This window comes from Dermacentor albipictus, chromosome 1 (assembly GCF_038994185.2).
Source record: "Dermacentor albipictus isolate Rhodes 1998 colony chromosome 1, USDA_Dalb.pri_finalv2, whole genome shotgun sequence".
NCBI classification, from domain to species: Eukaryota; Metazoa; Arthropoda; class Arachnida; order Ixodida; family Ixodidae; genus Dermacentor; species Dermacentor albipictus.
Genome location: NC_091821.1, coordinates 294040992 through 294053991, shown reverse-complemented (window position 1 = coordinate 294053991; position 13000 = coordinate 294040992). Strand labels below are relative to the sequence as shown.

The window sequence follows — 13000 nt, the reverse complement described above, 5'->3', positions numbered from 1 at the left end:
AAGCGGCCAAGACGATTTCGAGATTCTCGACGTATCCGCAAAGAATGTGTCCAGCAAGCATGACTGGACGGTGGAAGTCCAAATCAAGAACGTGGCAGTTCAGTTAAAGGTTGACACGGGATCGCAGGCAAATTTGTTGCCTTATGGATTATACGCCAAAATGAACCCACAGCCGCCCCTGTACCCCAGCAGCGCGATTTTACGCTCCTACGGCGGAGATGTAATCAAACACATTGGCGTCATGCGGGCCGAAGTCTCTTTAAATGGTTGCATTGCCATGCTGAGCTTTTTCGTGGCACGAAAGGGGCGCCAAGCAATCCTAGGACTTGAGGCGAGTGAACGCCTGGGACTGATTTCACGCGTGAACAGCGTGTCGCAAAACAGCTCTGAAGAAGTGGTTGCCAGCTTTCGTCACCTTTTCACTGGCACCGGCTGCGTCAAACGAGTATACCACATGGTGCTTCGCAAGGACGCCACGCCAGTGGTTCAGAGACCTCGTCGAGTGCCACTGGCTTTAGAGGAGCCACTTCGGGAGGAGTTGTCACGTATGGAACAAGCCGGAATAATTGCAAAAGTCACTGAGCCAATAGACTGGGTGAGTCCCCTTGTTATCGTACGAAAGAAAGACGGGAAGCTGCGAGTCTGCATGGACCCCAGGAAAATAAATGAGTGCCTCAAGCGCGAGCACTACGCGATGCCGAGGCGGGAAGACATAGAGGCCGAGCTGGCCGGCGCAAGAGTATTCACTCGCCTAGATGCAAACGCAGGGTTTCACCAAATTCCCTTAGATGACGAGACGTCTAGGATATGCACTTTTGCGACACCCTTCGGCCGCTATCGATTTTTGCGACTGCCTTTCGGAATATCATCAGCGTCCGAAGTATTTCAGCAAACCCTAAGTGAAATTTTTGACGCGCTTCCTGGCGTTAGAGTGTATGTCGATAACATACTCGTGTGGGGCAATTCCCAACAAGAGCACGACCAACGTCTAAGATCAGCGCTAGAAGCGGCAGAACGTGCGGGCCTTACGTTCAATCCAGCAAAGTGCGAGTTTGGCGTTCAACAAATTGAATTCCTGGGCGACGTGATAAACGAAGAAGGAATCCGTCCAAATGCATCCCATGTTGAGTGCATGTTGCAGATGGCACCCCCTAGTGATAAACTAGCAGTTCAACGCATGCTGGGTGTCGTGAACTATTTTGGAAAGTTTTTGCCAACACTAGCAGAAAGGACAACGCTTCTCAGAAGCTTGCTAAAAAAAGACACTGTTTTCGAATGGTCGGCAAATCACGAAAAAGAGTGGAGAGCGCTGTGCGACAGCCTTAGCAAGCAGCCCTTGCTATCAGTTTTTGACCCTGAAAAAGAAACCAGGTTATCATGCGATGCGTCACAAAACGGAATCGGTGCTGCCTTGCTGCAGTATCACAACGGTGCATGGAAACCGGTTGCGTACGCCTCCAGAGTGCTTACTGATACGCAGCAACGCTATTCACAAATTGAAAAGGAAGCAATGGCCATAGTTTTCGGCTGCGAGAAATTTCACCATTTCATGTATGGGCGGAAGGTTGTCGTTGAGACTGACCATCGTCCATTGATCTCCATATCGCAGAAGGCGATCGGTGACATGCCGCCAAGACTGCAGCGATTTTTTTTGCGTCTGCTACGCTATGACATTTTAATGCATTATGTTCCAGGAAAACAGCTTCTACTGGCGGACATGCTGTCCAGGGCTTCCGTTAAGGGCGCAGCAGATAACGCAGACAACAACAACGACGACGTCGAAGTGCACGCAGTAAGTGTGGTTGAGTCTCTTGTCAGCGAAACCACGTGGAAAGAACTGGCTTCCGAGACACGAAAGGACACGCAGCTCGCCGCTGTGCTAAAGCACCTGGAGAACGGGCAACCAATTGAAGGACCGTTCAAGCCTTTTGCCGCTGAGCTATCGGAAGTAAAAGGGGTTCTCTTGAAAGGCTGTAAGATTGTCATTCCGGCCAGTATGAGGCGCGATATGTTGGCAAGAACTCATCAAGGCCACATGGGAATTAACAAGTGCAAAGAAAGGGCACGGCGCCTGGTGTTCTGGCCAGGAATGAACACTGATATCGAGACGTTTGCACAGGCATGTTCTGTATGTAAAACGTACGCTTACAAGTTGCCGCAAGAGCCTTTGATTATGCGTCCGGTTCCAGACCAACCATGGTACCGCGTCGGCATGGACATTTTTAGCCACGCAGGTCGGTCCTACTTGTGTGTTTATGATGCCCTATCGAATTTTCCCGAAGTCCAACAGCTCGCAGACACTTCAGCAAAAACTACTGTAGATGCAGCAAGTGCCATATTTTCCAGATATGGCATACCTTTAGAGGTATGCACTGATAACGGGCCTCAGTTTTCCAGTAGAGAATTTGCCATGTTCTCAAAAGTGTACGATTTCAAACACGTGACCTCAAGCCCGTATTTTCCCCGCTCCAACGGACTCGCCGAAAAGGGGGTACAAGTAGTCAAGAGAATCTTGAAGAAAACAACTGAAGCTAAACAAGACTTTTGGCTTGGTCTTCTCGCTTACAGGTCAACTCCACTGGAATGCGGCTGGTCACCAGCCGAAATATTACAGGGACGCTCGCTGCGAACAACTCTACCAGCCGTTCAGGTCGGACAAAGCCGGCGGGTTGACAAACGCCAGCAAAAAGACTACTCAAGAGGGCCACTCGCACCGCTCAACAACGGCGAAACGGTCAGAATAAAAGACAGCTCATCATGGAGAAGAAAGGCTCGGGTTCTTCAGTCGTCTGGTCAACCAAGGTCATACGTTGTCATGACTGAAGACGGGCAACTCTTGCGACGCAACCGCGAGCATCTGCTGCCAACCAGAGAATCTTTTCGCCTTAGCGGTCCTCCTCACGACGACGAAGGTGTTTTTCAAGAATACGCTGCCCCTGCCAGCACACAACACGACCCAGAGGCGGCGCAAAACCCAAACAGCACAGCGAGCATTGTGCCGACAGTTCCGCAACAAGCAGCTGCTCCAAGGACTACAAGACAACGCAGACCACCTCGGCGCTTAATGTATGACGCGAACTTTCAACAAGTGCCGTGACTGTATTCAGTGCTCTGATCTTTGCTGTAGTTTTGGATGTGCAGTGATTCTTTAACTTTCTTTTTGTTCTCCCGAGCTAAAAGCGCTCCTTGTCCTTAGTTTTTTTTTTTCGTTACGAAGGGGGATGTATCGTAATCTGTATCTAATCTGCTCAGCATGCAGCGCGCTCTGTGTTCATGGCACGATACGCCCCCATGTGATAAGGGCGTTACCCGCCTGTTCACAACGTGTATAAAACCAGTGCTGAATAAACGCTGGGACTCACTTTTGCCCAGCAAGTGACACACGACGTGTCGTCGTCTGCTCCACACGATGCACCATGGATTCTAACCAACTAGCCCGCCAACGTGTTTTAACTTATAAGTATCCCAGACGCTAGATGGGGAATGATACTGTTACGATGGGGTGCGTTTATTTGAAGATGATGATGATGGTGAGAAGGCTTGGCGCGACGACTCGAAGCCGCTCCTAAGAGGAGCGCAGTTCGTCCAGCTCTTCTTCCGTCCTTCCTGTCTCTGTAGAGTAGCTCTCCTTTCACAGAGGAAGCCTGCTGGATGAGTAACTGTTGCGTGCACACAGTCACAGGAGTGACGCAGCTGGCGACGTGAACAAGCTGCGTTTTCTACTGTAACCATGAGACACCGCACGGGTAGTCGCATAAGTCACATCACTCAGCCGATCGGTGATGACGGAAAGGTGTAACGAGCCAGCAACTTGTGGCACAGACCGCGCTTGCGAAGTGGTGTCAAAAGCCATACCATGTCCCCTTTGTCGCACGACACATTCTTAATTGGCGAGTCGTACCTGTTCTTGGAGCGGTCCTGGGACGCCATCGTACGGAGCTGAACTGTGCGACGGGCTTCCTCAGCTCGGCGTAGTGTCTGTACAATAAAAGAGTCCGCAAAATGAGTAAAATGTTAGGATGCGTAGCTGGGCATGTTGGTTGAGTATCATCTGACGTTAAAGGCGTGATGCACAAGCGCCGTTTGTTTGTTTCTCTCTGTCCGTCGTCGTCTTCGCGCTTTCACATCCGAGGAGTAAAAAGCAGAATGGCGTTACAGAAACTGCGGGGTGGTCTAAGATAAAGAATATAGAAGAGAGTGTAGCGGGTGGTTTCATGCTTCGCACTGTTGTGTACGCATATGTGATAAGAGGCAAGATGTCATATCAATTTTTGTGCCTAGAATTGACGTACATCGAAATAATCTTGGTCATAGTTCTGCTGGTGCGCTCGACCTGACCATTTGTCTGATACGGGGCCGAGTAGCGAAACTGGCAAGCACAGCTCTTGAACTACGTTGGAACTAGCCACCCCGATCGCTTACACGAGGGACTCCATGACTCAGTGTAACGGAGGAAGCTCGAAACATTCATAGCCATGGCCGTTGGCATTGCGGTGGTTTCGGCATAACGCGTCGGATGGTCGGCGCGAACTGTAATCGAAAGGCTGTTGAACCCGGGAATGGGCCCTGAAGACCGGCTCCAACCATTTCGAAATGAGATGATGGTGGTGCCACAGGGTGAAGGGAATCTGACCGCAGTAGTATTAGGGTGCTTGTGTTGTTGCCATTGTTAAAACTGGCCAGATGTTTTTGTATATTCCGTCACATACTAGGCCAGTAGAATCAGCCCTGAATGCGGTGGTATGCTCTGGTGAAAACCATGCGCCCAGCAGTCGTGTGATCTTGCATAGCACAGAGCACGTGTGTTCGCAAGCTCTTAGGTACCACTAAGAGGAGACGGGCATCATGAGCCGCGTAATTCTTTTTGTACAGCAGGTCATCTTGGATAACAAAGCCATTGGTACCTGTAGCTGAGCAGCTGAGGCTACGAGAGCATGCAAAATGGGGTCAGTGATTTGCTCTTCACGGAAGGTGGCCAGGTCGGGGAAAAGAGCGTCGTTGATGGTGGCCAGAAACTCATCGAAATTGTTGGCGTCACATGCTCTTGTTGGCGAGGGAGCCTCGAAAGACAGTCGGCGTCAAAATGATGGCGGCCACTCTTGTAAGGGACTGCAAAGTTAAATTCCTCGAAATGTAGCACCCATCGAGCAAGACGGCCAGACGGGTCGCGGAGACTAACCAACGAATACAGTGAATCACCACCACCACCACCTTCATCATCATCATAGCCTATTGTATGCCCACTGCAGGACGAAGGTTCTCTCCCTGTTATCTCCAATTACCCCTGTCCTGCTTCAACCGATTCCAACGAGCGCCCGCGAATTCCCAATTTCATCGCCCCACCTAGTCTTCTGCCGTCCTCGACTGCGCTTCCCTTCTCTTGGCAGCCATTCTGTAACCCTAATGGTCCCACCGGTTATCTAACCTGCGCATTACAACCTGCTCAGCTCCATTTTTTTCTCTTGATGTCAATTTGGATATCAGCGATACACGTTTGCTCTTTGATGCAAACCGTTCTCTTTCTGTCTTTTAACGTTATGCCTAGCATTCTTCGTTCCGTCGCTCTTTGTGGGGTCCTTAACTTTTTCTCTAGCTTCTCTCTCGGTCTCCAAGTTTCTGGCCCATATTTCAGCATCGGTAAAATGCGCTGATTATGCAACCTTCCTTTTCAATGAAAATTGTACGTTTCCAGTCAGGAGCTGACAATGTCTGCCGTATGCGGCTCAACCCAATTTTATTCTGCTGTATATTTCCTTCTCATGATTAGGGTTCCCTCTGGTTAATCATTCACAAACTCTAGAGGCTGACTGGCGATCCTGAACTATTGTTCCCTTTCCCGGCTATCGATAATTATTTTTATCTTTTGCGCATCAATCTTCAACCCCATTCTTACACTCCGTCTGTTAAGGTCATCAATCAGTTGTTGTATCTCGTCTCCAGTGTTGCTGAGCAGGACAATGTCACCTGAAGATCGAAGGTTGCTGAGCTACTCGCCGTTAATCCTTGCTCCTAAGTCTTCGCAGTTTAACAGCTTGAATACTTCTTCCAAGCACGCAGCGAATAGCATTGGAGAGATTGTGTCTTTTTGTCTGACCCCTCTCTTTATCGGTATCTTCCTACTTGTGTAGAATTAAGGCAGCTGTGGAACCTCTGTAGATATTTTCCAAGATATTTACGCAAGCGGCCTGTACTCCTTGATTACGTAATGCATCTGACTGCGGGTATCTCTACTGAATCAAATGCCTTTTCGTAATCCATGAAAGCCATATAGAGAGGCTGATTGTACTCTGCGAATTTCTTGATTACCTGATTAATGAGGTGGGTGTGGTCCATTGTAATGTATCCCTTCCTGAAGCCAGCCTGTTCCCTTTGTTGACTAAGGTCCACTGTTGCCCTTATTGTGTTGCGAATTATCTTGGTGGATATGTTATATAACATTTGAATTAAGCTAATGGGCCTATAATTTTTCAATTCTTTAACGTGTCACTTTTTGTTGATTACGACGCCATGTACCCGAGCACACGAGGGTTGGATCCTCCCGCGTGCAGCGGTGCGCGGCTTAGCCGTGTCCGGGGAAAGGGGAATCCTGGGGGTGAGCCGATGCCGCGTGTTCTTAAGCCTCCCCGGCAAAGTCAACACACCTCTTTGGCCTCTACTTTACATAGACGGCATCCCCGGTCTGACCCAACCGGGGCAAATCGGCAGTGGTTTTTATTACGTCTTTCTCCCTCCAACCTTCGTCTTTTGCTCACTTTACAGTTTCCCTGTCTTCTCCTGGCTTCCCTTCCAATTTTTCCACGGAGCAAGCGTTAAACTTGTGTGAATAGCAACCTACAGCGTCTGTTCTGAAAGTAGTAGGACTCCTTTTATAAAAAAAAATTCTTCATGAGAATAGTACAAACGATTAGAATTTTTCATAGTAGCACCCTTCCGCATCTACACACTGCTGCCAACGAGTTTTCCAGTTTTTGTACGCCTCCAGGAACGCCTAGACCGGTATGCTGTTTAGCTCCTTCGTCATGGCTTATTGAACCGCCTCTACTGATCCGTGATTCTTCCTCTTGAGCGTCTATTTTATTCTCGGGAATAGAAAAAAGTCTGGTGGGGCCAAGTCGGGGCTGTACGGGGGGCTGAGGCAGCGTTGCCACCTTGTGCTGGGCAAGATCCTCCACTACGCGGAAAGCTGTGTGGCTCGGCGCGTTGTCATGGTGCAGCCGCCAATTGATGGTGATGGCTGGGCGGACACGAACAATGCATTTTCGCAGTCTTTGGAGGACTTCCATGTAAAAAACTGCATTAACTGATTGTCAGGGTGGTACCAACTCTTTGTGGATCACTCCACGTCGATCAAAAAAGCAAATGAGCATGGACGTTTGCTTGGATTTGCGCATTCGTGCTGTTTTGGAGCTTGGGGAATAAGGTGTGGGCCATTCTGAGCTCTGCCGCTTGCTCTCCGGGTCCGTATCCAACACCCACGTCTCGTCACCGCTCACTACATTGTCCAAAAAGTCGGGGTCCTCATTCACATGATGAAGATCCTGGCAGATCGCTTTCCGGTTGGCTTTTTGCTCCTCTGACAACCGCATGCGGCCCGAACTTCGCGCACACTTTCCTCAGGGCTAGGTTTTCTGTCACGATCTCAAAAACTTGGGCTTAAGGAATCTTCAAGTCATCAGCAATCATTCTCATACTCATCCTACGATAACTGTTCAGTAAATTTTTCACTTGCGACACATTTTCGTTGGTCTTGCTGGTCGAAGGGCGTCAGGAGCGGTTGTCGTCTTCCACTCTTTCATTACCTTCTCGGAACAGCTTGTGCCACTCAAAAACACCTGATCTACCCATGGCAACATCACCGTAGGCCTCCTGAATCATGTCGTCAGTCTCTTTTCCCGTTTTACCAAGCGTTACAAAACGTTTTATCGCGCATCGCTGATCCAGTAAGCGATCCATGATTCTCCGTGACGAGGCCTTTCGACAGGGGTTCGCAGTTCAAGCGACCTGCTCTCTTCAATGGCCGAGAGACGACTGCCGATTTTCCCCAGCGTTCCCAACATCCATCTTCACGGATCCTGGGCGCGCAAACTGCCTCTCGTCCGCCCGTTCACCCAGCAAAAAATCAGTCCTACTACTTTCAGAACAGGCCCTGTAGGTTATTTCATATTTGGTTATAGTGACAACGTACAGCTGGTGTTTGCAGGACCTGTTTTTCAGTCCTTGCAGCGTCCCCATGTAGGGCTCCATGGTAGGTGGCTGGCGTTACTGCCGAAAACTACACATTCACCTGTGGCGAGCTCCTTCCCCCCACTTCTTGATCGCGAACATTGTTTAACTGCGCGAACAAATGGACCACAGAGACAGCATGGGACAAGGACGGGCGCAGATTACTACAGTGACACAAATACTACAGTGGAATGTCTGAGGGCTTCTACATAACCTTGACGGTATTAGAGAACTCCTACACAAATATAATCCAGAGCTGCTGTCTCGTCAAGAGACACATCTGAAATACAAAAACACGTTCTTCTTATCTACACCATCTTCCGAAAAGACCGCGACGAGGCTAACGCCTCCGGCGGTGTAGCAATAGTTGGCGACATGTCTGTAGCTTGTCAACACGTCGCCATTGAGATGCCCTTTGAAGCAGTGTCAGTTCGGGCAATACATTTTATTAAACTGATCCCTGTGTGTTCTGTATACATACCCCATACTATCTCAGAAAAAGTGATTTCTATAACCTCATTGATCAGCTTCCGGACCCTTATATACTCGTGGGTGATTTTAATGCCTACAACACGATGTGGGGATTCTGGCGATGCAACGCGAGAGGTAGGTTCATTGAAAATTTTCTTCTCACCTCTAATGGCTGCCTGTTTAATAATGTGGAGGCGACCTATTACAGCGTCCAACACAACAGTTATTCATCGATAGATATAGCAATTGCCTCTTTTTCTCGTCTGCCTCACTTGGAATGGAACGTTGTCAATAAACTTTATGGAAGTGACCACTTTGCTGCAACTTTAAATCTGATGACTCTGCATGAACTCCCGCCCCATATTCCTCAATGGAAATTCGCATCGGCGGACTGCGCGTATTTTAAAGAATCAACCTGTCTACTACGAGATTTTATCAATGATTTCAATGTAGGTAATGCTGTTGTACATTTAACCGCTTTTGTTATTGATGCAGCCGAAAAGTTTATCCCGCAAACGAATGCTGAACGAACGAAGGCTGTAGAGAAAGTTGAAAGAGGCGGAATAAGGCATGGGACGTATTACGCAGATCACCAAATCTCTATAAATGTAATTCAATTTAAAATACGTACGTCATGTGGAAGGCGGACCCGGCGTCCGGCAAAGAGAAAGCTGGATGAGGTTCCTCCCGGGTATTAATTCAGACCCGCAGGAGGCGAAAGTGTGGAATGACTTGAGAAAGCTGAAATGGTGACAAATCCATTCGTTGCCTCAAGACCAGGGAGCACTTTGAGCGCGTGTCGAGCTCAATAGATTATTCTCAATCTTTCCTTAAATACAAACAAATAGAAGAACGCAAGCCAGTCATATATAACTGCAGACAGAACGAACCGTATAACCGGCCTTTCAGTATGCCGAGTTGAGAGCTACTTTGATTGCATCTAAGAGCTCTGCACCAGGACCTGACAGAATCATGTATGATATGATCAAAAACTTATACACTGACACACAAGTTACACTACTCGCACTTTTCAACACTAGTTGGGCTGCCGGATACTTTCCATCCTCGTGGAAAAAAGCGATTGTGGTCTCTGTTTTGAAGCAAGGTAACGATCCTTCCTTGGGGGCAAGTTATCGCCCGCGTGCTTTTCGAAGTTGCCTGTGCAAGCTTTTTCCAAAAATGATTAATCGTCGGCTCAGATTTCCTTGAACTCAACAATATGCTTCATCGCTATCATTGTGGCTTCAGAGAAAGGCGGTCCACAATTGATCATCTTGTGCGCATTGAAGGAAATATCCGCGATGCATTTGTACATAAACAGTTTTTCTTATCGATATTCCTCGATAAGGAGAAGACGTATGACACAACATGGCGTTACGGGATCTTGCGAGACTTGTCCGAAATGGACATCCGTGGAAATATGCGAGAAATAATAGAAAGCTATTAGTCGTATGGTACCTTCCGCGTGAAAATTGACAACGTATTATCGCGACCTTTTATAGAAGAAACTGGTGTACCCTAGGGAGGCGTGCGTAGCTGCCCGCTTTTTATCGTGAACATGAGTACGCTTCATGTCTCAATAACACCGGCCATTTCTTATTCCGTCTAAGGGTACAACATTCAAATAGGCTTGAAATCCTGTAACCTGGGAGTATGCGAGAGACAGGTACAGCAGAGCGTGAACAAGGTGTCCAAGTCGGCAGACAAAAATGGGTTTAAAATCAACCGCCACGAAAGTTGTTTTGCTTTCACAAGAAAGACCTGGTTTCAGATCCCTGTCCAGAACTGCGTGGACAACAAATACCTCTCAACAGAGAGTATAAATTTCTTGGTATTATCATGATTCGAGGCTTACTTTCAATCCACACATTCAATATTATAAAGCAAAATGTTTAAAAACAATGAACTTACTGAAAATCCTATCCCACAGAACCTGTGGTAGCGACATGAAGTGTTTGATGAATCTTTCTAAGAGCCTAATTCGATCACGATTGGACTATAGTGTCGTCGTATATCTCTGCCGCCCCTAACGTGCTAAAGTTGCTAGATCCCGTTCACTATCTAGGTATCCGTTTAGGCACTAGTGCTTTCAGAACAAGCCCTATTCAAAGCTGATGCGTCGAATCAAATGAGCGGTCACTCCTTCTGCAGAGAACGTGCATCAGCCTCACGTATTTTCTAAAAATACACTCTAATCAGGCACGTACCCAAGGGGGGGCCGGGGGGGGGGGCCGGGCCCCCCCCAGAAATTAAGACGCATACCCCCCCCCCCCCCCCCCGCCCACGTCACCACTTTTCACACACATTCCTAAGGCGCTGCGAAATCAATGTTGGAACTTGATAGCTATTCGGTGGTCAACATTTTGCTGACTTTTTCACTCCTTTTGGATCGCGGTAGTTATCGGCATCTTTTGGGGTGTGAAGGCCAGTTTCCTCTTCGATTCGGTGCCAACGCGATTAAATCGAGATGCGTTCAGTTGTCACCATCTTTTCGACGGTCACGCGCTTCGCTGTTGCTTTGTCATTGCAACCTTCTTCGTTTAGACTGATCCAGGGACAAAGAAAGGATTTCGGTTCGTGGTCAACTAGTCTGTATGCACGTGGAGCGAGTTGCGGCCAGAGAAAACGCCAATTGCGTTAACTTTTTCGTTTTTCTTCATTATTTCCTCGAGTAACGGCTCGCCGCGACGCTGACAGATTCTCGGAACCATATACCCGAGATATGGGTTAGATAAGGTGAAAAATAAAAAAAATGATAAACAGCGTCCATCATCAAACCCTGCAATGACCGTTAAATCTATAAGCAACATGAATGTCATGCGTTACTTCGTCTAGTTTTTGCCTAATTGTGGAGCACTTCTCGTGCAAAATTGCCAACCGGAAACAAGAGCCGCAAGGCGTTGAGAAATTAAGCGATCTACTAAGGAATCCATTGTCGGCAACCGAGGCAACAGCCAAACGGGAAGAAAAAGCGAAAGTTAACAAATGTAACCGTTGTTTATGAAAATATTTATAGATCAACATCTTTTTATTTAAAGACGAAGTAGAAAGAACGCCGCCGGAAGTGGAGAACAATTCCGCGTGTTTTCAATGACGCTTCTACAGTTACCAGTCGAGCCGCCTGACGTAGCCACTTCTCTGCTGTGCTTATGTAAGTGTCTTTCTAAGCTTCCGCGATGGGTGTAGCACGTCTAGAATCGCAGCGTCCTGCGCCCTACGAGGCTGTACTAGACTGGCAGCCACGCATCGTTACGTAAATTCTCAAATAACAATACGAGTCCTTGGCGGCACTTGGTAGAGCATAAACGAAGGATCCAAGAGAACTGTGATGGTTCCGCAAATATATATTTATCTATAGTTCTTCCAGAGCTAAATCAAAAAACGCTACTATAGTCGGATAAAAATTAAGTCTGCAAAGAAGCCCCGCCCACGCCCTCATAACCGCCAGCCACTGTTCCTCCGGGAGGCTGCAATTCGTACTTCAAACTTTTTCTGTTACCCAAATGAGGCGGTAACCACAAAGATAAAATTATAAGCGCGTAATTTAATACCTTTTGCCTCGCGTATTATAGTGGAACGGCCAAACCCTAATTATTTATTGAACTGAAATAACATGCTTGCTTTGCTGCAACTACTTATTGTAAAGTTTCACTTTAGATGGCAGTGAAGTTTCAGGAGTAAAATGGCTTCAGCAGTGAAATGAACGGCACCGCAGACTTTTGAAGAATGAAATGCTCAGACTCCATACACTTTGTCCATGTTCCTGCGCAAGTTCATTTGACATAGTTCCTTGTTTGCCAAGTAAAGGAGAGGTGTATCGCACAGGGCGTACCTGTAAAATACACCTTATTTCATTTCTCTTTTTTGGGTTTACGCGTTTTTATGACGAATGGTGGGCGTTATTCACATTTGTACTAGTAAACTACCCCCCCCCCCCTCATTTGCATAGAAGTTACCTTGTGTTGCCCCCCCCCCCCCCGAAAAAAAATCCTGCGTACGTGCCTGACTCTAATCATGAACATCCATGCTCTAATACCGTTAACAATATGTTTCCTTTATCGTCCCTCTCGTAGACAGCCTTTCTCGCTGCGTGTGAGGGAGCTTAGCGATGAAATGCATGTCCCACTCCTCGAGTATCGCTTGATGCATCCAGCCAAGCTGCGACCTCTTTGGGAGTGGTAGGTGGTAGAAGGTGACATATCCATTCTAAAAGTTACAAAGCATGCTCCAGAGCTCCAAATTCGAATGAATTTTCTAGAACTACAGTACAAGCACTCTTCCACAGAGTTCTACCCGGACGCATCGA

At 47.7% G+C, this 13000-nt stretch overlaps 1 protein-coding gene across 6 annotated transcripts in view; it reads left to right on the top strand.

Annotated features, from left to right (window-relative positions):
* Positions 1-13000, top strand: part of LOC135921904 (peptide transporter family 1-like) — a 785940-nt gene that overhangs the window by 389191 nt on the left and 383749 nt on the right. The gene's annotated exons all lie outside the window — the stretch shown is intronic.